The following is a 23322-nucleotide window of genomic DNA, read 5'->3' as shown; positions in this document are numbered from 1 at the left end:
AGCGTCCGTTGCTTCGGCTAGTCAGCCACAGGCATCTTGGCCATAGCCCCCACCTCCGCTACCACTACAACCTGTATATTCACGAGGCCAGCAGCTAGAAGGGAGCCAACAGACCTATCAACAGTGAGATTTCAGGGAGGAGTCCGAAGCTCGCACAGTCAACAGTACTGTGCCAGAATCGAAGCATATCTATTGAGAGATATCCTACCCCTGAAACAGCTTTTACATTCATTGTCATTTTCTTTTTTAATAAGGAACAATTATTGAAAACCTAGTTCTCTTGTCATTTTCAATTTCTTGTAATAGCTTCATTTTTGCCATAGTGAAATATATCTTCTCCACAGACTCACGAAGTCCAAAAAGTCGCTGAAGCACAAAAGTCGTTCCTAAGGGAACGCGCGGATAAAATTCACATTACAAGTATCTCCGAAGCTACAAAAAGTCGTTCTACGGAACGCAGCGTAAGTTTGCCGAAGATACAAAAAGTCGTTCCTAAGGGAGCGCAGTGTAAGTTTTCTGCTCAAAAGTCGTTCCAAAGGGAATGCAGAGCCAAATACCGCCGAAATATAAGACGAAGCGCGAAAAGTCAACGCGAATACCGCCGAAATAGAAGGCGAAGAAGTTCAAAAGACGTTCCTAAGGGAATGCAGAACTTACATCGAAAAGTCAGCGCTGATACACCGAATAATAAGCGGTGAAGCCAAAAAATAAGCGGCAAAGAGATTGTGTATTCCACTATGGGGGTGTGAGTGTGTGTCTTCGGCATAAATATCATTTTTGCATAACATAACATAACATCATCACATCATTTTGCATAACATAACATCATACATCATATTGCATCAATGGCACAAGAAGGGGATACAATGTTGATCTTTGGAGAATGCTTCGAAAAAGTGAAAGTGTGCTAAGGCACAAAATAAGTTTTGAAGAAATATAGCTTCATCAGCTCTGATGTGGAAGAAAAAATCTATTCTTGACGAAGCATTATTGTTGACGAAGCATTAATGTTTTTTGCGACGAAGAATAAAAGCTCTTCTTTACGAAGCATGAAAAGAAGGGAAGGTGTTTTTTCGCCGAAGGCTCAAAAATGGTATGTACATAAAAGTTTCATGCATCGCAAAGAAATGAATTACAAAACCTTTCATATATTACATTCAAAACCTAGGAGCACCAAATATTACAAGCATAGTCCAACAAATGTTACATTAATATTCTAGCAATGTTTTTACAATAGCTACTCTTCTTCTTTCAAAACTTTATCTGTAGCTTCGGTCAGCAGTTGGGTAACGACTTCGTCTACAATAGTTTTGGCCATGTTAATAATTTCTGTTGATTCCTTTGCCTCTGGGTCGGCCAATGACTCGAAGGGCTCTTGGGGAGGAGATAGTTCAGCTGCTGTAGAAAACGTAAATCAGTTCGAAGTCACAAAAATAAACAACAAAGTTAAAAACCACTAAGTAATACATATTCGTCTCTCAAGCTCCGCAGCCTTTTCAGCTGCTTTTATCGACTCTCGAGTGTCATGGATATCTTTTTCATTTTTCTTTATTATTTCATGGGCCATCCCTCGGCCACCATTTTCCCAGATATCAGTGAAAAAATTTCCACCTATTGAGTTTGCTTCGGCCGAGGGGTCCTTTATATCATCGATGGAGAAGGCAGCTTCGGCCTAGGCCAAAGTTTTAACATGTTCGCACCCTGCTTTCTCCAAAATAGTTGCAACTCCTCTCGCACCAGAGAAGGCACAGACATCCCCGCGGTCACTCAAAATCTCCTCAAAGGCTTCGGCCTCACCGCTGATCCACTCAATTACGCCTTCGGGGTCGCCCCGTATGAAGTTATCTTCGCTTGAATATGCGCCAACGTTGGCGAAGCTAGTTTTTATCTTTTTGACGCATTCTACAGATTTCTCAAAACATTTTTCTTTTGATGAGCGAAGCTCTGCAACTATCTTTTCACAATAATTTTTCCAATACTCACTGGCATCTCGGTCAGCTTCGGCAATAGCGCATTTCAATTTGGCTTCGGCCAGTTGTTTTTGAAGGTTTTCAATCTCATTCCTTTGAATTTTAGATTGAGCCTTGAAGTTAGCTTCATCTCCCTTTACTTTGTCCACCAATGTAAGTAGAATTTTGTCTTTTTCCAAAGCTTCGTTCCTCAGCTTGATAACCTCTGTTCAAAGGTTGTTGAGAGCAATAGTGCAACTCTCGTCTTCGGCATTCTTTTGCGCCCTTAAGGCGTTGCTAAGTATTAAACCCTATATGAAAAGAATGAATGGGTTAATATAAGAACGAAAGAATAATTCAAAATTCATAAACTTCCAAATAGACGATTTTTGTACCTTCAGACTGTTATATGCAAGGCTATCCGCAAGATCGTCCTTCGTCATGGCGCAGAGGCCAGCTTCAAGCTTCGGGAACCCCATACTTCTGGCCATCTCCCGGCAGACAGATAATTCTTTGTTGTCTGGAAGGCAATACAAGAAGTCATCTTCATCTGTGCCATTAAACACTAAGGCCCCTTTCGGGTACTTCAGTTCTCGGGCATAGTGTTTAGCTTCAAAAATTTCTTCTTCAGATAATCTTTTTCCCGAAGCATGTCGAATGATATAATCAAGGACTTCGGAAGGCGCTTCGGGAGTAGGAGCGACAACTTTTTCAGGCAAAATCTGTTCTATAGCTTCTTCCTCCGCTGCCTTTTCTCCAATTTCTGAGGATTTCTCCTTAGCGGGCTCTGAAGGCCCAGCTTCGGCGTCAGCCCGGCTCATTGTAGCTTCGGCTTCGGTCAGCTTTGTTTCGGTTTCAATCTGCGCTTTCGAAGCCTTGGCAATTTTCCTTGGAGTAGAACTTGAAGCTTTTATTGTCTCCAGCACATCTAGTACACTAGCCATCCTTTTTCTCTTGGGGTCGCTACTAGACCTTTTTGTGCCTTCGGCACCTCCACTTCTGCCGAAGGGCTTAGAACTTCTAATGTTTTCGTCCCTTCGATTTTCGTTTCTTTAATTTTGTCAGTCTTCGGCATTGCAGCCGGCTCTTCAATCCTTTGCGTAAGAGCAGGTCCTTTAGCTTCAATGGCTGAAGAAGTCTCACCGCCAAATTCAGGCACTATGGCCGGTTCAATGTAGCGTGGTCGGTGAGTAAGGACCTTCAATTTCCTCCTCTTCGACGCAGGCTCGCTTGGAGCAGCCGAAGCGGCAACCTTTCCAGAGGTTGCATCCTTTCTCTTCTGCCCTCGTGGCGGGTAGCGATAGTCAGGGTACACAGATCCAATAGCATCAAAAACTCTATTTAGCCTTTTCTTTTTTCGGCTCCCGAAGGCCGCAGATAGTGCATTATCTTCAGACTTGGAGTATGTTCCAAGTAGTTCATCACTAGTATTTTCAACACACTTCAACCAGTCATCGTCTGGTTCGATAAATTGGTCTCCAAACCTGAAGGTATATTTCAATCGAACCAAACCACCTTCGCTATGGTTAGTGATGGTTTCCTTTGGCATTTCCCAGCTTTCTATCAGTGGCCATATCCTATAGGCTACATGTTCTTGAACTAAATCTCTTGTCCCAATAAAAGCGCAAACTATGCTGAAGGCCCTTTGGCATGCTTCGGCTGCCTCATCAATCTCTACCTTCGGTTTTCGGAGGCCGAAGCGGGACCAGATGGGGCGCATGATGATCTCTTTAATATCTTCTCTCGCCTTTAAATCATTTTTTACATAAAACCACTCTTCCATCCAGGCCCCGGGCCACCTCTTCCGAAAAGTTGGCACTGGGTAGCTTGAGCCAGAACGAGCAACGAAGCCATAGCACCCAAAATTGTTATGATATTGTTCCTTACCCCAGGGCTTTGTCTCGTATGAAAGCTCGTGCATACTGCAAAAACATCTTGCGCTTGGCTCTAAACCTTGACTCCTCACGGCCCAGACGAAGATCCCCATTCTGATAACTGATTCGGGAGTAATCTGGTGAAGGAAAATCTGATATATCTTTAAAACTTCAACAACAAATCTGCTCAACGGGAACCGAAGCCCGGCTTTGAAGAAGCTTCGGTAGATCACAACTTCATTTTCTTCGGGAGCAGGAACAACCCTATCTGCGTCAGCCCTCACAATAGACATATCTCGAAAATACCTTCCTCTCATATTATCAAGATGACTCTGTTTGATAGTTGATTTCCCAAAAACTACTTGACTTGGTCGCCAGGGGCGATCTTCAGAGTCTTCGCCTCCGCTTTCCGCATCATAACTATCGCTGTCATCAGTATCTTCAGATAAGCCTTCTAGAATTTCCTTAGTAATCTTTTCTGTGTTTGTCTTTGCTATTGATTCAACAAATCCAGCAGTCTTCTCCTCAAGGAGCTTGTCTTCTTTGCTCAGCTTTGTCTCAGCAACAACTTTTTTGTCTTGAGACATCTTCTCTTCGGAAATGGCGAAAACGTGTCCTTAAAGCCGAAGCTTAGAAAGTCTAAAAAACCAAGCAAGCGTTGGTAGGCAAGAGCTAAAAAATTGAGCAAGCAAAGCAGGCGGCAGATAGCGTACCAAATGTGCTCGGGGTGAGTTCCTATTTATACGCCCGGTGCGTTCCAAATTGGAGGGCCCCGTCTGTCATCGACTGTTGCTATTGTAGCAAAGGGAAGGTGTTTTTTCGGACCTTCGGCTTAAGGCCTTCGTCCATATCGCAATTTGAATTCGTTATTCTAACAAATTAATATTGCGAGGGGCTACTGTTGGGGGCCTTCGTTTTCCGAAGGTCCTCAAAAACATGATTTAACAATGTTTCTGGAGTATAATACATGAACAGGTACCTTCGGACTCGGATCAGAACCACAGTGTGAGAAGCACAAAGAATACGAAGGTTGACGTAGCGCCGAAGCTACGCGCAAAGGAGCTTCGGCATGATAGCAGAAAAGGGAACCGACTTAAAAGGGAAAAGGCCATTTAGACCTCGATGGATCACTATAGAGTCATTAGCAAATGTAAAGGGCATGTGTGTAATTTTACATGGGCTGCGTCTCGTGCCTATAAATAGATGAACAGTGCTCCCGTATTGTTCATGCTGATTTGCATTTGCTTGTGCGTCACACTTATACGTTTACCTTCTATCAAGCCAAAGGTACACTTGTAATTTGATATCATTTCTATTTGTCCATGATAATAAAATAGAAATGAGCTGATAATATTACATAATTATTCGTGTTATCTCTTACGTTCTATATGATTCTCCTTTTATTATCGCATATTGCAATGATGAAGATATGACCTTCATGACCTTCGTCTGAAGATCATTATATCCTAAGGGAAATAATGTCTCGAAGGACGAAGGGCATTAATGTTTAACATTTTTTGTGTTGCCTTGTTCTTAACTCATAGCATTTGAGAACAAGTCCCCAACAAGGTGTTTGGGGGTATTTATAGTCCCCAACCACTTCCATAGCCGTTGGGAAGGCTGCTGGCGATGGGCGCACCGGATACTCCGGTGCGCCACCGGACAGGCACTATTCCTTGTCCGCTGCTCCGCCACGTCACCCAACCATTAGGGTTTGGAGCTGGTAGACCATTGGAGGCTTCGTCTTATTGTGGCACCGGACAGTCCAGTGCCACACCAGATAGTCTGGTGCCCCTCTGACTTCCTGCTCTGACTTATGTCGTGACACTGTTTACTTTGCAGAGTCGACCGTTAGCGCAGATAGTCATTGCTCCGCTGGCTCACTGGACAGTCCGGTGGCACACCGGACAGTCCGATGAATTATAGCGGAGTGCGCCTTGGAATTCTCGAGAGTGGCTGATTTGAAGTTGTACGATCTGGTGCACTGGACACTGTCCGGTGGCACACCGGACAGTCCGGTGCGCCATTTTTCAGCACACTCAATTCCTTTTGCTCTAATAAAATTGTGTCCCTAACTTGATTTCTTTCTTGGTTTGTGTTGAACCTTATGCACCTGTAATACATGAATTCTAGACAAACTAGTTAGTCCATGGGTTTGTATTGATCATCACCCACCAAAATTAATTATAGGAAATGGTTAACCCAATTTCCCTTTCAGTGACCGGCGACAAGCCCGCGGGCTCGGGAAAGACTCCATCAAGGGAGTCCAGCAACAGGTACAAATAGGAATCATCTTCCTCCATCAAGTCACATAGGAGGGGTGACAAAAAGAAGAAGAAGATGAAGAAGGTGGTCTACTACGAGACCGACTCTTCAACACCCTCCACATCCGGCACCGAGTTATCCACGTAAGATGCCCCTACGCTATCCCCGTATTTCCAAGCGCGCTCCTCTACTTTCCGTTCCCTTAGGCAAACCACCATATTTTGATGGTGAAGATTATTGTATGTGGAGTGATAAAATGAGGCATTACCTAACCTCACTCCACGAAAGCATATGGGACATTGTTGACTTTGGAGTGCAGGCACCACAGGTGGGGGACGTGGACTATGACTTGGACGAGGCCGCCCAAATTAGGCACTTTAACTCTCAAGCAACTTCTATACTCCTCGCCTCTTTATGTCGAGAGGAGTATAATAAGGTGCAAGGGTTAAAGAACGCCAAAGAAATTTGGGACATCCTCAAAATGGCGCACGAAGGGGACGAGGTGACCAAGGTCACCAAACGTGAGACGATCGAGGGAGAGCTCGGTCGATTCGTCCTCAACAAAGGGGAAGAGCCGCAAGCTATGTACAACCGGCTCAAAACAATGGTGAACCAAGTGCGCAACCTCGGGAGCACCAAGTGGGATGACCATGAGATGGTCAAGGTTATTCTTAGATCACTTGTTTTTCGTAATCCCACTCAAGTGCAACTAATCCGTGGAGACCCTAGATATAAACAGATGTCTCCTGAGAAGGTAATTGGCAAGTTTGTGAGCTTTGAACTCATGATCAAAGACTCCAAACACATTGTCAACTTGGAGCAAGGCGCCACCTCTACACCTGAGGTGCAACCCGTTGCATTCAAAGCAACAGAAGAAAAGAAGGAGGAGTCTACACCAAGTAGGCTTCCAATTGATGCCTCCAAGCTCGACAACGAGGAGATGGCTCTTATCATTAAGAGCTTTTGCCAAATCCTCAAGCAAAGGAGGGGAAGGACTACAAGCCCCGCTCCAAAAGGGTGTGCTACCGGTGTGGTAAGTCCGGTCACTTTATCGCTAAATGTCCATATTCTAGTGAAAGTGTCAGGGACGAAGACAAGAAAGGGAAAAAGAAGGAGAAGAAGAGATACTACAAGAAGAAGGGCGGCGAGGCGCACATGGGGCGTGAATGGGACTCTGACGAGAGCTCCACCGACTCCCCCTCCGACGAGGACGCCTCCAACATCGCCGTCAACAAGGGCCTCCTCTTCCCCAACGTCGGTCACAAGTGTCTCATGGCTAAGGATGGCAAGAAGAAGAAGGTATACTCTAGAGCCACCCCTAAGTATACTACATCTGATGATGAGGGTAGCTCTAGCGATATTGAAGATGATTTAATTTCTCTCTTTGCCAACCTTAACATGGACCAAAAGAAAAAAATAAATGAATTAATAGAAACCATTAACAAGAAGGATGACCTCTTGGAATGCCAAGAGGACTTGCTCGTTAAAGAAAATAAAAAATTTGTTAAGTTGAAAAATGCTTATGCTCTTGAAGTAGAAAAATGTGAAAACTTAACTAAGGAGCTTAGCATTTGCAATGATTCAATTTCCTGTCTTAGAGATGAGAATGCTAATTTAACTACTAAGATAGAAGAATTGAATGTTTGCAAACCCTCTACATCTACTGTTGAGCATGTTTCCATTTGCACTAGATGTAGAGATATAAATGTTGAGGCTATTAATGATCACATTGCTATGATTAAACAACAAAATGATCACATAGCTACACTAAATGCTAAAATTGCGGAGCATGAACTAGAAAATGAAAAGTTTAAATTTGTTAGAAGCATGCTCTATAATGGGAGACACCCTGGCATTAAGGATGGGATTGGTTTCCAACAAGGAAACCAAAACAACACTAAACTTAATGCTCCCAAGAAATTGTCTAACTTTGTTAAGGGTAAGGCTCCCATGGTTCAGGATAGAGAGGGCTATATTTTATATCCTGCAAACTATCCTGAGCATAAGATTAGGAAAATTCATGCTAGGAAACCTCACACTGCTTCTCATCATGCTTTTATGTATAAAAATGAGGCTTCTAGCTCTAGGCATACCACTAATGTTAAAATGCCTAAGAAGAAAATTCCTAATACATCAAATGAGCATAATATTTCATTCAAAACTTTTGATGTTTCCTATATGGTAACTAACAAATTAGGCAAAGTAGTTGCCAAATATGTTGGGGGCAAACACAAGAGTTCAAAGACTTGTGTTTGGGTACCTAAGGTGCTTGTTTCTAATGTCAAAGGACCCAAGACCGTTTAGGTACCTAAGAACAAGGCCTAAATTTGTTTTGTAGGTTTATGCATCCGGTGGATTAAGTTGGATAATCGATAGCGGGTGCACAAACCACATGACATGGGAGAAAATGATGTTCTGCTCATATGAGAAAAATGAAGATCCCCAAAGAGCTATTACAATCGGGGATGGAAATCAAGGTTTGGTCAAAGGTTTGGGTAAAATAGCTATATCTCCTGACCATTCTATTTCCAATGTTTTTCTCGTAGATTCTTTAGATTATAATTTGCTTTCTGTTTCTCAATTATGCAAAATGGGCTACAACTGTCTTTTTACTGATATAGGTGTTACTGTCTTTAGAAGAAGTGATGGTTCAATAGCTCTGGGATGGCTCTGTCATCGCCGACTTGCTCATGTTGGGATGAAGAATCTTCACAAGCTTCTAAAGGGATAACACATTTTAGGACTAACAAATGTTCATTTTGAGAAAGACAGGATTTGTAGCGCATGTTAAGGAGGAAAGCGGGTTGGAATCCATCATCCACACAAGAACATAATGACGACTGACAGGCAGCTCGAACTACTCAACATGGATCTATTCGGCTCGATCGCTTACATAAGCATAGACGGGAGTAAGTACTATCTAGTTATTGTGGATGATTATTCTCGCTTCACTTGGGTATTCTTTTTGCTGGAAAAATCTCAAACCCAAGAGACCCTAAAGAGATCCTTAAGACAGGCTCAAAATGAGTTCATATTGAGAATCAAAAAGATAAGAAGCGACAATGGAACAGAGTTCAAGAATTCACAAATTGAAGGTTTTCTTGAGGAAGAGGGCATCAAGCATGAGTTTTCTTCTCCCTACACACCTCAACAAAATGGTGTATTGGAGAGGAAGAATAGAACTCTACTAGATATGGCGAGGACCATGCTTGACGAGTACAAGACACTGGACCGGTTTTGGGCTAAGGCGATTAACACCGCATGCTACTCCATCAATCGGTTATATCTTCACCGAATCCTCAAGAAGACTTCGTATGAACTCCTCTCTGGTAAAAAGCCCAATGTTGCATATTTTAGAGTCTTTGGGAGCAAATGCTTTATTCTTATTAAGAGAGGTAGAAGTTCTAAATTTGCTCCTAAAGCAGTAGAAGGCTTTTTACTAGGTTATGACTCAAACACAAGGGCATATAGAGTCTTCAACAAGTCCACTGGATTAGTTGAAGTTTCTTGTGACATTGTGTTTGATGAGACTAATGGCTCCCAAGTGGAGCAAGTTGATCTTGATGAACTAGATGATGAAGAGGCTCTATGCATCGCGCTAAGAAACATGTCCATTGGTGACGTGTGTCCAAAAGAATCCAAGGAGCCCACACAAGCACAAGATCAACCACCATCTTCCATGCAAGCATCTCGACCTACCCAAGATGAGGATCAGGATCAAATTGATGAAGATCAAGAAGATGAGCCACCTCAAGAGGAGGACACTGATCAAGGGGGAGATGAAGATAATGAAGACAAGGAAGATGATCAAGAAATTAGGGATCAAAGACCACCACACCCAAGAGTCCACCAAGCAATTCAAAGAGATCATCCCGTCAACTCCATTCTTGGTGACATTCATATGGGGGTAACCACTAGATCTCGAGTTTCTCACTTCTATGAACATTACTCTTTTGTGTCTTCTATTGAGCCATACATGATAGAGGACGCATTAAGAGATCCGTATTGGGTGGTGGCTATGCAAGAGGAGCTCAACAACTTCACGAGGAATGAGGTATGGCATTTAGTTCCACGTCCTAACCAAAATGTTGTAGGCACCAAATGGGTATTCCGCAACAAGTAAGATGAGCATGGTGTGGTGACAAGGAACAAAGCCCGACTTGTGGCAAAGGGTTATTCACAAGTCGAAGATTTGGATTTTGATGAAACCTATGCACCCGTAGCTAGGCTTGAGTCAATTCGTATATTACTTGCCTATGCTACCTACCATGGCTTTAAGCTCTATCAAATGGACGTGAAAAGTGCCTTCCTCAATGGCCCTATCAAGGAAGAGGTCTATGTTCAAGACATACTTAAGAAGTTTGGAATGAAGAATGGCAAACCCATCAAGACACCCATGGGAACCAATGGGCATCTCGAACTCGACACGGGAGGTAAGTTCGTGGATCAAAAGGTATACCAGTCGATGATAGGCTCTTTACTTTACTTATGTGCATCTCGACCGGATATTATGCTTTCAGTATGCATGTGTGTAAGGTTCCAAGCAAATCCTAAGGAAGTTCACCTTAGGGCCGTGAAAAGAATCATGAGATATTTAGTTTACACTCCTAAGTTTGGGCTTTCGTACCCCAAGGGTCTACCTTTGATTTAATTGGTTATTCTGATGCTGATTATGCCGGATGTAAAATTGATAGAAAGAGCACATCAGGAACTTGTCAGTTTCTGGGAAGATCTCTGGTGTCTTGGGCTTCAAAGAAACAAAATTCAGTAGCACTTTCCACTGCCGAAGCCGAGTACATTGCCACAGGTCATTGTTGTGCACAATTGCTTTGGATGAGGCAAACCCTTAGGGACTATGGCTACAAATTCAGCAAAGTCTCTCTCCTATGTGATAATGAGAGTGCAATCCGCATGGCGGATAATCCCGTTGAACACAGCCGCACTAAGCACATAGACATCCGATATCACTTTCTGAGAGATCACCAACAAAAGAGGATATCGAAAATGCTTATGTAAGGACCCACAACCAATTAGCCAATATATTTACCAAGCCACTAGATGAAAAGACTTTTAGCAAACTTAGGAATGAGCTAAGTATACTTTATTCTTGGAACTTTGATTGAAACATTGCACACATAGCTCATAAATATAGCTTTGATCATGTCTCTTTCATTTGGCACAAATGCATATTTCTTATTCTTCTTGTGCCAAGGCTAAGACTAATGTGCTTTCATGTATATTTCTATCCTTAGTCTTAGATTGAAAGGGAAATGGAGTATTCGGTAAAGCCAAGGCTTCCACTCCAACTCTGACGGTATCATTTACCCTTTGCCGTTACTCATGTAACTCTCATTGGTATGACCCTTCATTCATATTTATTTTACCATTTGGGAGAAAATGTCAAAAGGGCTCTCAAGTTCTCCATTTTTGGCGATTAATGCCAAAAGGGGAGAAAGTATTAAGCCCAAAGCAAAAGGACTGCACCACCATATTTCAAAATTTTCAAAAATCTTCATTTCAATTGGTAGTTGAGTTAGCCTCAAAATGAATTTTCAATTGGTGTCTTAAAGTCAATTTTCAATTGGTATCTCATTAGTATGGAAAATTTTCAATTGTTTTTTGGTATCCATTTCAAAAAGGGAAAATCATTTCAAAAACCCTCTTGAAAGCTAAGGGGAGAATTCATTTAGGGGGAGCTTTTATTTAGTCAAAGGAAAAGCATTTGAAATAGGGGGAGGAATTTAATCTTAAAAATGTTTCTTGCAATCGTATTCCTATACCTTTGACTATTTGCAAAAGATTTTGAAAGGATTTTTCCAAAAGATTTGCAAAAACACATAAGTGGTGCAAATGTGGTCCAAAATGTTAAATAAGAGAAAAGCAATCCATTCATATGCATAAAGTCTTTCATTGGTTTAATTCCAAGTAACCTATGCACATCTATCTCAAAATGCAAACTAGTTATATTTATACACTTCATATTTGCTTTGGTTAGTGTTGGCATCAATCACCAAAAAGGGGACATTGAAAGGGAAATGGACTTAATCATTTCCTATAATCGATTTTGGTGGTTGACGTCCAACGCAAAACCATGTAGACTAACTAGTTTGTCTAGATGACAAGTATCTCATGTGCACAAGGTTCAACATAAACCAAGAAAGAAATTCTGTTAAGGACTCAATCAAAAAATGGAGCAAGACTAAGTGTGTGCTGCCAAGTGGCGCACCGAACACTGTCTGGTGCGCACCACACACTGTCCGGTGCGCACCGCACACTGTCCGGTGCACCAGAACAGGCAGCCAGTGAACCAGCCACTCTCACGTTTCTTCTGGGCGTGCTCCACTATAATTTACCGGACTGTCCGGTGTGCCACCAGACTGTCCGATGAGCCAGCGAAGCAATGACTCCCTGCGCGCCAACAGCCGACTGCTCAGATGAACAGTGGTGAATAGTGCCGCGCAAAAGTCAACCACAGAAGTCAGAGGTCACCGGACTGTCCGGTGTGGCACCAGACTGTCCGGTGCAGCAAAAAGACAAACGACTCCAACAGTCAATAGCTCCAAACCCTAACAGACGCGCTGACGTGGCGCGCACCGGACAGTGAACAGTGACTGTCCGGTGCGCCACCAGCCTGTCTGGTGCGCCCATCGACAGCAGACTTTGCCAACGACTAGGAAGTGGTTGGGGGCTATAAATACCCCCAACCACCTCATTCAAAGCCATCCAAGTGTTCTGAATTCATCATTCAATACAAGAGCAAAAGAATCCACTCCAAGACACATTCAATAGATCAAAATCCTCTCCAAGTCCTAAAATCAACTCCACCACTTAGTGACTTGAGAGAGAGAGAGAGTTTTTGTATTCATTTACGCTCTTGTTGCTTCGATTGCCTTCTTCCTTTCTCATTCCAATTCTTAAGTGCTTTGTAAAGCTAAGCAGGAGACACCAAGTGTGTGGTGGTCCTTGCGAGGTCTTAGTGACCCGAGTGATTAAGAGAAGGCTCACTCGGTCTAAGTGACTGTTTGAGAGAGAGAGTGAAAGAGTTGAAATTGACCTGGCCTTTGTGGCCTCCTCGACGGGGATTAGGTTCTTTGGAACTGAACCTCGGTAAAACAAATCATCGTGTCCACTTGTGTTGATTTCCATTTGATTTGTTTGCCCTCTTTCCTCTCTCTAAAGTTTCCTTGCCAATATTGTTTTGAGTTTGCTCCCAAACGTCATCTGTATCAATTGAGCAACTCGTGGCAAGAGAAACAATCTTTCACCTCGGATTTAATTCTAACGCTAACCCCGACCTTAGAGTGTATTAATGTTTATAAATTTTAGGTTTCGCATATTCACCCGCCCCTCTACGCGACTTTCAGAATGAACGAATGCGTAGCTCCATAATCAAATAATATAGCTGCAGGAACTGAATTAATGAAGAATGTACCAATAGCAATGTCAGCACCATCAGCGGTAACCTCAACACTGGTCTAGTTGACTCTGGCAATACTAAACCATTTGTTGCTAGCTAGAGTCTATTGATTGCCCTGAGCACTGCCTCGAGCTGGTGTATTGGGGTTCCTCTTAGGACAAGCATTGGCATAATGCCCAACCTCACCATACTTGAAGCAAGTGGTGACCATAGCGGTGTTCTGGTTGGCAGGTCTCGCTGGAGAGCCAGCGGTGGTAGCCTGACGAGGGCGTAGAGTCCGAGTGGTGGCATGAGGTGTCTGCTGATCAAGGCGCTAGTAGGACTGCTGCTCTCCTCCAGAACGAGCTGGTGTACTCTGGGGTGGAGCAAAGCGAGGGCGGATGTTGCTGCTCCCCTGGCCCTGGGTGATGGCCTTCCTCTTCATCTCGCCAAGCTGAACACATTTGTGTTCAAGTGTAATGGCCTTGTCCAGAAGCTTCTGGAAAGATGGAAAGTTATGAGACATCAGCTGGTACTGGAGTGGCCTAATGAGTCCCTCTAGGAACTGCTTCTATTTCCTCTCATCATCAGCGACCTCCTCTGGAGCATACCTTGATAGCTGAATGAATTTATCTCTGTATTCACTCACTCTCATGTTTCCCTGCTTGAGTGACAATAACTCCTTCTTCTTGATTTTGATCAGACGAGCAAGAATATGATAATTCCTGAAATATGTAGAGAACTCTGCCCATGTAATGGTGTCAGCAGCAGCATGAGCAACACAGTATGAGTCCCACCAGTCAACTATGGTGCCAGTGAGGCGACCCGATGCGTAGAGGACCTTCTCCCGGTCGGTGCACTGAATGATGTTGAGCATTTTGTCCACTGTCTTCAGCCAATCATCTTCCTAAAGAGGATCTGGAGAGCTAGAGAAGGTGGGTGGCTTGTGATTCATGAATTCCCGGTGCTTGTCCCAGGGTGGAGCTCGTGGTGGTGGAGGTGGTAGTTGCTATCGTTCCTGCAGTTCTTGATGGATTTTTTGACGCTCTTGACACATTTCTTGACGCTCTTGACGGATTTGTGCTTGCATCTCCGTCATGGTGTTAGCCATTGTAGCATCCCAAAAATTCAAATCCTGAAATTTTCTCAAACTCCCTCTAAATTCAAAATAAATTTCAAATTTCGCTTCAAAATGTTTGTTTGCAAGTCGATATCAACAAATAAATTATAGTGGTCTATATTCTCTCCAAAATCCTCCTCAAAATATTCTACAAATATTTCCCCAGTGATCACCCTCAATTCCTTTTCAGAAATACTGCCCAGATATTTCCCCAGTGATCCCCTCTGATTCTTTCCAGAAATACTGCTCAAATATCCCACCGACATATCTCCAGATATTTTCCTCTTGAGAAATACCTTCAGAATCATTTTTCAAGTCCCTACAAATATTTTCTTCATAACTTTCCTCATGCTCATACGTATACGTATGCCTCCAGTGTCATACGGTGAGCTCTACAAGCAAATCTCACTTATACAAGACAAATACATGCTAACCTCCCACTAATCCTCTCATCCTCCCACTAATCCTCTCATCCCTCCCCCTAATCCCCCCACCATGGCTATAAATAGAGGGGCAAGGGCCTCCTCTCTTCCCACCCCAAGCCATTTCATGGCAACTCTCTCCCCCCCCACACACACCCACTCCATGTTCCACACAAGCACACACTAGCACAAGGATCGTTCGATCGTTCTTCGATCGTTCGTCCCCTGTTCTTAGTTTGTTCGTTCGTTCGTCCGATCGTTCGATCGTTTGTCCGATCGTTCATGGTTCGTTCGTCCGTTCGTTCGATCGTTCGTCCGTTCGTTCGTCCAAATAATCTTTTTCCTACCGTTATGCTGCCGAAATTCCGATCGTTCGTTCGTTCGATCATTCGATCGTTCATCGTTCGTTCATAGTCCTTATTCATCGTTCATCGTTCGTTCATAGTCCCTATTCATCGTTCTTCTAGATAATCTTTGTCCTGTCGTTATGCTGCCGAAATTCCGATCGTTCGTTCGTACGATCATTCGATCGTTCGTCCGTTCGTTCGTCCAAATAATCTTTTCCTGCCGTTATGCTGCCGAAATTCCGATCGTTCGTTCGTCCGATCATTCGATCGTTCGTCCGTTCGTTCATAGTTCCTATTCATCGTTCAGCGTTCGTTCGTACGACTATGCACCATTACTATTCACCATTACTATTCATCGTTACTATTCACATACACTATTCATCATCGTTACTATTTATCATTACTATTCATCGTCGTTACTATTCATCGATGATATCTATAATTTCTTTTCCATCGCCACTATTCATCGTTACTAATCATCGTTACTATTCATCGGTCATCTAGTCATCCCAAATTTCAACTACTCATCCATCATGCTGTCCAGTCCACCTAAGACCAGCCAGACCCATGTTCCAATCATACGAACTCCGGTGGCTGTGGTTTTCCTTCCAGTGGGAACTTCCCATCTGGTCACCCATCCCAGGTTTCCCCAAGTTGAGCACGCTTGACTTTGAGATTCCTTCGAACCAGGCTTCCAAACTCAGATTCCAATAATTCTTGTTTCTAAATTCTTATCAAACTATTCCCTATCCAACCATGTCATCTCTTAAGCATGGTTCATATTCTAGAAGACTCCCAAAATACTCTTGTCCCATATTCTGCCTATAACTCTCCTGTTCATACTAAGTCAGACGATTCATTCGTCACTATTCTCACCAACAGTGAATTTCACTGTGCTACACCACATACACCCAGCTATAAATACACCCAACTACCCTCTCCCTCTCCACACACACTCAACACCCTCAACCAAGGCAAACACCCTACCCACTCAGTTACTCCGCTCTGCCGGCTACACGCATAGTGTCGCTTCGCCTCCAGTCCACCCTCCTGGTAAGCACCTCCGCTCCACCACCAGTAATATCACAACACCACATGACACAGATTCTACTCAAGACTCTACCCATCCATATATCGCTTTTCTGACCACTATACTAAATATTTGTTGGTATACTTGCTGGTTTGTATGTTTGCTTGTTCATGTTGCATAGTTATCGGAGCGTTCGTGCCGTCTCGTGGAGGCCAGATCTGCAAGTCTACGCTAAGCGGTGGAGCCAGAAGCCAGTTCCGCGAGCTCCCCTTCCCCCTTCGCCGAATAAGCACGGCAAGCTCACTGGATCCCTTTTATGCATAAATTACCTATGATTTTTCAACCACAACCCTCAGCCTGTTATTTTATGCATGATATGATTTTGAGACAAGTTATTATGGCCACCCAGCCGCTTGCCGCAATCAATCCCTGATATATATGTTCTAAATGATTTGAGAACAGGTGTGAGTTTTCAAAAAAATGTTTTTCAAAATGTGTGTGATGAAGGGTTTTCACCCTTATCACCTTGTGAGTGGGATAATCAGGGACTCCCTGGTTTAGGGGAGGGCCTAAGGTGTTGGCTCAGCTGGTTTAGGCGTGAGCAGAAGGATTGTCCCCTCATATAAGGACCGGTTTGTCATCTTCACTACCTGTACTCTTTAATAGTACAACCACTCGAGACTGTGTGGGCAGTCACTCAATCTGAACTCGTGCGGTCCGACCCCAGGGTTATGAAGGCTGGGGAGCACCGGGAGGATAAGGAGGGGGAAAGTTTTGTCCGGTTTGGACATGGCGGTGGCCTGACTCCTTTCAGATAACCGTTAAGGTTAGGACGTGCGAGGAAAGAAAGAGATTCGGATTCGGATCTCATTGATCATGAGATCGCAGAGTCGGACTAGTGGGTAAAGTGTACACCTTTGCGCAGAGTTTGAAAACCTATTCGAATAGTCTGTGTCCACAGGAATGGACGAGTCTGGTATGGTATGGCAATTAATGTTTTGTTTTCCAAAAAAAAGAGATGCTTTTGAGAAAAGTGGTTCCTAAAAAGGTTCGGCGGTTGAGCCGTGAGCTATGGTGGACGGGAAGTCCATTAGCTGTTTTTGAAAAGGAAAACCAGTGGGAAACTGCTGAGATACCTGGATGGTTTAGTCCAGGGGATTTTGTTCTAATATTGAAAAACTTTCTGCTCCTTTTGGAGAGGATGCACTTTGCAAAATACAAAATGTTTTCAAAACAACCCTGCATAAAATATTGCTGTTTCTGCAAATATCCTGAGCTCTACATATTCCATGCATTATATCTGATTTCCCCATTCCGCGGGTGAAGGTGGGCTGCTGAGTACGTTTGTACTCACCCTTGCTTATTTGTTGTTTTTCAGAAAAAGGAGATCGGGTAAGAGTTACGACTGTTCCCAACCTTGCCTGTGGCTGTTGGACCGCTGAATTGCTTCACTGCGTATATCGGGCTGCTTCAGCCCCACTCTGATGATATGTCCCGAGTTGTGGACCAACTCTTAAAGTTGTTCGCCACCTTTGTAGGTTTGTCTCGTTTAAGCAGATTTGGTATCATCTGATGTATAAATGTGTTTACTAGCCTCCTGGGACTAGTAATTGTATCACATTTGAGTCCCAGAGGATTGGGGACGCTACAGCCATCTACTGCAGTAGTTGCATCTGAGTGGCAGCTACAACATCTGTCCCAGCCGGTGGAGGATTCAGAGGAGGATTCATCTCTGGTTGTGGTTGGGTAACTATTCTCCTGCGACGAATGCGAGCAGGTAGATCGATACCGCCTCCCTTACTGGTATTTTCCATCTGGGTTAGAAACACATGGTAAGATAGAATTGTAGATACGACGAATAATTACGAGACACCCAACTTTTAGGTCATGATCTTTTGGGTCATAATAGTTCAACGAATTAGAGTGTCATCTACCTAAACTAATACATTATCCTCTGGTGGTACATGCTAGAATGCCCTACTATATTATTCCACTCAATCAAAGAAGCAAATCAAGCAATTATCATCAGTACAAACATCCAAACACTTAAATCAAGAAATATATATATATATATGTCTTAGGTCTCCTATCTCTTTAGGGATTTGTAAATATAGGATTCCAAGGTGTGAAATCCTTTCTGTCTTTCTAGAGTAGAAGAGATAAGAGTAGTCATAGTAGAACATCCAAAGGTGAGACAAGATCAAGAAAAGTATAAAAAGGATCAGAGTAAAGGTAAGTAGGTAAGGGTTTTGTCCAGTTCTATCTAGGTTTCGTCCTACAGTCAACATTTTTTTCTGATACCACTTCTGTCACACCCGGATTTAAGGGGTACACCCGGGTACGTCTCATATGTGCACGAAAGAAGAACTACACATATAATGACTAAGTGTATAGAGATCAATGTCACAAAAATTATTACAAAGCGGAAGTGTCTTACAAAAATAAATAATAACAAATAAAGCGAACTAATATTATTTCCTTGGCGCCATTAAGTCAACTGGGAGACGCCACCTAGACTTCATCGAACTCTTCATAGTAGTCCTCCTCCTAGGCTACCCGCTGTTCACCTGTGGGGGGTTATATATCGCAAGGGTGAGCTCACAAAAGTTCATAGCTCAACAAGTGTGGGGGGATAATGTGCATGTGAACTCACCAAAGGTGGGGGCTCATGTGAACTGTAAGGCTGATCAACAAATAATGGTTAAAGTTGAGCATTGCTTTTAATAAGTTGGTCAAATTTTATTAGTGGTTACTAAATGTAATTATATACCAACCCAAAGTAATAATAGATCAAAATTAATAATAAAACCATAATGCAATGCATATGACAAATTAAGTTTAATTCCATAAGTTAATCATGTGAGAGTCCTGAGCTGCTCATGACTGTGAGCACAGCTAGTATACTAGTTTTACTCTCTACAGAGGTTGTACCCTTTACCCGCAAGTCATGTTACCCATTTGCCAAGGGGTCTAGAAGTCCCATTCATCTCTACCGAGGAGACGAGGCAGGGTAACACTACGAGGCCTTTACAAAGTTCCACTAGCTTTAGAAAACCTACTACAGTTTCTGAGGAGAGCGATATAGGAATCCCCTGTCTAAAAGCCATCACAGCATGATCAACCCGAGAACCACCCATACCAATAGCTCCCCTACCGTCTTTGCCCCTTTGGGGTAAGATAGACCTCCACTAGCTTTCCTAATTAGTCAACCAAGTGCGGCCCATTCCGCCCTTGTGGTAGCACATTTATCTTAAGTTAAGCTCCATGTTCCAATTAACACAATATGCTTATCATGAACAGTAAAGAATTCAATAACAATAAAGAACATGATCATGAATAATAATTATCTTAACACCCAAAACCACATATAGCAATAGCAGATACTACCCAAAAATTTCAATGGTAAACAAGGTATAAAGATGACCAATCTAGGGTGACCTATTGGGTCCCATCAAAATTAAGCCTAAATATGCCAAAGTGATTATAGAGAACATTATTGGGTAAATAAAAGTGGTCAGGGGCACAACTTGCCTTCAATGAGCTCCTACTCAGTAGTTTCCACCTGCTGAGTATCGGGGTCCTCGGTCATTTGCTCGTCTACTCACAACAATACAAACAGACGTGGCATAGGAGAAATTAACATCACACCAAACAGGAGAACATAATGCATAATAATGATCTACGCATCATAACGAGATCCTAGGTTCGAGATCCACTAAATTCGGAGCTACGGTTAAAGAGTTATGATTTTCTGAAGGTTTAGGTGTTAATCATGAACAAAATGAGTGCCTGATTTTATCACTATTCTACATAGTAAAACAGGGTTACCAGATGGTAAACAATAATATGAGTGTAATGCAACTGGAATGGGTCAATTTGGAGTTATAACAAGGGAATTATGGATTTATGAACTTTTAGGGTTTAATTTCCATGATAAAATTCATTTCCTAATTGATTTATTAAACCAGAGATATTGTTTGGACCGTGGGTATAAAACTCTAGAAGCTGGGGGTTTATTCTATAAATATTGGGCCCGGTTGTGACGTTTTCTAAATAGGCTAGGATGGCGGGTTGATTTCTATAAAGTTCGGGGGCTCTTTAGCAAAACCGTTAGACCAAACAGGTATCAGGGAATCCTGACCGCCCAATCCTCACCCGATGGCTCTTATTAGGTCACTACTTTAACTGAAGCGGTACACAACTGTGGCCACTGGATTTCAGATCCACGGTTCAGATTATATAGGATTAGAAACGTGTTTCCTCCCTTGAATCAAAACTCTACGGTCTAGATTCTGATTGCGCGAAAGGGTACGCGCGCACCAATCTAGGTCGTCCGTGAGCCAATCAATGGCTCCAGACCCGTCTCCATCCCTCTGGCGAGACCAAGCACAGCGGCGAACGCTGTCGCGGCCACACGCCTCACCGGAGATGGCTACCCGGTGATTCGTGTCCCAATCCTAACTCCGATCTAGTGTAGAGTGTACAGGAGATCACGTCAAACTGAGTGGGGCAACTCTTACCTTGGATCGTTGCTCGGGTTGTGGTGGCCACAGTGGAATGCTAGCCCGGCGGAAAATGCTACTCCGACGAGCAATCCTGTGATCGCCACAGGTCCTTTCTCCCTACCATCCTTGCGAGCACTTCCATCGCACCCCGATGTGACCTCCCACACTTTGATATTAGTCGACAACGATGTGGGGGTGAGATCCACCGAAGGGCTCGCGGATCTCTTCCTTCCTCTCCTCTCTGTGGCAGTGGCACAATCTCTGGGCTAGGGTTCTTCACGTCAGGATTTTGTGAGTGCTACTTAAGCGCAGAGGGCTAGCGGGCAAGGAAACAGGGGGCCGTTGAGCCAACTGGCCGGCCCGGGCAGGTCGCTGAGGATGGTTATGTGGAGGGGAGGAAGAGAAACAGTGTGGCATGCGCATGCGAGAGAGCGACTGGCAAGTGGGCCCGGTCTACCAGTGAGAGATGAGACGCGGTGCATTGGTGAGGCTGCCTAGTGGGGTTAGGCTGTCAGCGCGGAGCTATAGCTGCTGGGCTTGCGCGGGAAAGCTGCTTGTGGGTCGAATCCAGAGGTTTGGCCCATCCGGTTCCCCTCCTCTTTTCTATTTACCTTTCTTTTATCTATTTTTCTTTTCCAATTTCAGATTAAATTCAGGGTTTAGTTTTGAATTCTAGGTTTAAAATGTACCATAAGATTTCTTATATAGATGAAATTCCTATTGCTAATTTTAATGTTAATTATTCTACTTAATATTGCTTTGCTTATGGAAAGGTATTTTTGGGGGCCTTCCTCTTCCGAAGGTCCTCAAAAACTTGATTAACCATTTGTTTTTCAGCATGATATAGATTATTAAAGGAAGCTTTAGATTTAGGATGGAAGTTTCTCCCCATAATAATGGCATACGAGGTGAAGATATGATCCAAAGATGATAAGAATGAACGCCGAAGCTATGGCCAGAGAATAACATCTTCGGCTTATAATGGTGATGAAGACTGAACATGATGCCGGCCGAAAGGGAAAAAGACTTGCTGGTCCTTAATGAGTTATGTTATGATCATAAGTAAATGTCAGGGACATAAATATACTTTTACTTGGGCTGCGTCCCGTGCCTATAAATAGATGAATAGTAGCACCGTACTGTTCATGCTAGATTGTAACACTCTCACGTCAACACCTTCGAGCAAGTCGAAGGTATTAATGTAATACATATTTTGTTAATTCTTATGCATGTTCTACGGAATGCAAATATGAATGAATTAATGAGTTACATCCACTATTTTCATCTCTTTGTAGTCTTGTTTATCTATAAGATGATGAAGACATGTTTTTTATGACCTTCGTGTGACGATCATTATATCCTTAGGAAGATAATGTTTCGAAAGACGAAGGTCCTTAATACTTAACAATTGTGTTGCCTTGTTCTTGATTCATGGTATTTGAGAACAAGTGACCGACATTGGCACCCACCTCCGGTGAACTCACTTCCACAACCTTCGGCAATCCTTCGCCTTTGTCATGCAGCCAAAGAAGGCAACAGCGCTAGGGGCTGCCCTGCAGCCACTGGACACCAACCAAGAGACACTCTCACTGAGAGAAGCTCGGAGCCAGAAAAGGAAGGCTACCAGCCCAACACCACAGGAAGAGGAGTTGGACCAGGAAATCAGAGACCTGGAAGATATACATCAACAGGTATAGAGGAAGAGAGAGAAGATGCTTCGGCTAGCCGAACTTCAGAGGAAGATCGACGAAGCTGCTGAAGAAATGCGCCACATCACCAAAGATGACAAAGGTTGAAGGCCGCAACACAGAGAGCTTTGTCAAGAAAGTCCAACCAACAATGATGGATGGTATGATGACTTCTACCATGGTAACTTTGCTTTCGATGATGCTTCTCCTTTAGCAGCGGAGTTGCAGGCTACCCCGTGGCCACCATCTTACAAGCCACCACAACTCCCCACGTATGATGGCCACTCGGATTCAAAGCAGTTTCTAATGAGCTATGAAGCAACCATATCCTCATATGGGGGCAACATGGCTGTCTTGGCGAAATATTTTGTCATGGCAGCCAGGAGTGTAGCTCAGACGTGGTACTCTTCCCTTTGCCCGGGAACGATCACATCATGGAAAAAGCTGAAGGACATGCTAGTAACCAGCTTCCAGGGTTTCCAGACGAAGCCAATGACTACCCAAGCACTTTTCCAATGTACGCAAGACCATGAGGAGTACTTGCAGGCATACGTCCGAAGATTCTTGCGACTCAGAGCCCAGGCACCAACGGTGCCTAATGAGTCATCATCGAAGCCATGATTAAGGGGCTCCGGCCAGGACCGACAACGCAATATTTTGCCAGGAAGCCACCACAAACCATGGAGAAACTTCTCTAGAAGATGGATAAATATATCTGAGCTGACA

Source organism: Zea mays, chromosome 6, assembly GCF_902167145.1.
Source record: "Zea mays cultivar B73 chromosome 6, Zm-B73-REFERENCE-NAM-5.0, whole genome shotgun sequence".
Classification (NCBI taxonomy): domain Eukaryota; kingdom Viridiplantae; phylum Streptophyta; class Magnoliopsida; order Poales; family Poaceae; genus Zea; species Zea mays.
Note: the sequence above shows the minus strand (reverse complement) of the source record.